The following is a 1,483-nucleotide window of genomic DNA, read 5'->3' as shown; positions in this document are numbered from 1 at the left end:
GAGAGAGAGAGAGGGGGGGGAGGGAGGGAGAGAGAGCAGATCTGTTCAAGATTTCCAGCTGCCAGAACATCAGTTTACAAGCGAGAGGAGAGATGTTGGAAGCTTTAAATAGGTCCACTTGTTTGTAGTTGTCATGGTGCTGTGTGTGCGTCAGGGGGGAGTTCACGGACACAACAGGACGCTCTGGTATATCGGCAGATGGTCAGTTCTCTGTTGCTTTTTTTGTAGCCAGATTATCTTTTCTCGAATGTTCCAAAATTGTTTCGCTAATTGTGCTTTATGAAACCCGAGAGTTCACGTTTTGTCCTTGATCCGCCCCGGCGTGTGTGAAGTAACGGAAGGCCGTTTGTCTACCCCTGCACGCAAAGCTCTGTCTGCTCACTACCCAGTTTTGAGAAATTCAACCTATAAATGTTTTTGACTTTCCCAACATGTCAAACTTTTTCCAATCCAATTCTATGAATATGTAGATAACGACTTTGAATAATCTGATGATTTTGATAGAACAGAGAGAACATAACTTGGTCTCTGACCTCGTGGTCTCAAGAACTCACAACAGCCAAAAATGTCAGACAGAACTGTGAACGTCTAAGGTAACCACTGACGTCATCTGTGTCAAGGAAGGTCATGTTTCCGCCCAGGTCAGGGCGTGGGGTCAGTCAGTGCACTGGTGAGGTCACACAATGTCCAGCCACCTCAGGGGGGTCAAAGTGAAGGACCGCCACGTTGTCTGTTTAAGTGAAAATCACACAATTAATTGTCCTGTCTCTTGGATTTGAAAAATGGGGTTACAGTAGAAAAAACAATGACCTATTTGTATTATGCATGCTGCTGTTGTGTAAAGCTTCCATAAGATCACATCATAAATCTGATCTATTGTTATTAAAGTATTACTGTTACTGTTATCATTACCATTATTGTGAACGATTTTCAAAATGATATCAATATTATTATTACTGGTGGTCTCCCCACGAGCAACCCCTCCCCCCTTTCCCTATAAACTATTCTGAATGAAATAGACTTAATGTAACATAAAAGACCGACATACAGACAGACAGACAGACACACACACACACACTCTCACACACACACACACACACACACACACACACACACACACACAGGAAGGAAGAGCGAACAAACAGATCCCGAAGTGCGGGATGAGACAGAGAAAACAGAAAAGGCCGAGCATTGAGCATACCGATCTATATACCCCGTCGTTCCCCGCACGTGCATGCATGCACTCACCCGACAGCGCGCACTCACGGTGGAGTCTTGGGTGAAGCAATGATAGCAAACATCCCCGGATATGCCCCCCCCCCCTCCTACGTCTCTTGTTAGATAATAGCGGAGATTTAATCGGAGAAATGACTGGCGGCAAGATCTGACAAAATGCTCTCTCGCTGGCTCGGGTCGATACAATGTATACACAAACTCTCACATACACTTGGACAATCGGGGCGCTCTCTTGTTCTCTCTTTTG

Source organism: Aplysia californica, unplaced genomic scaffold, assembly GCF_000002075.1.
Source record: "Aplysia californica isolate F4 #8 unplaced genomic scaffold, AplCal3.0 scaffold00669, whole genome shotgun sequence".
Taxonomy (NCBI): domain Eukaryota; kingdom Metazoa; phylum Mollusca; class Gastropoda; order Aplysiida; family Aplysiidae; genus Aplysia; species Aplysia californica.
The sequence above is the reverse complement of the archived record's forward strand: the minus strand, read 5'-3'. Positions refer to the sequence as shown.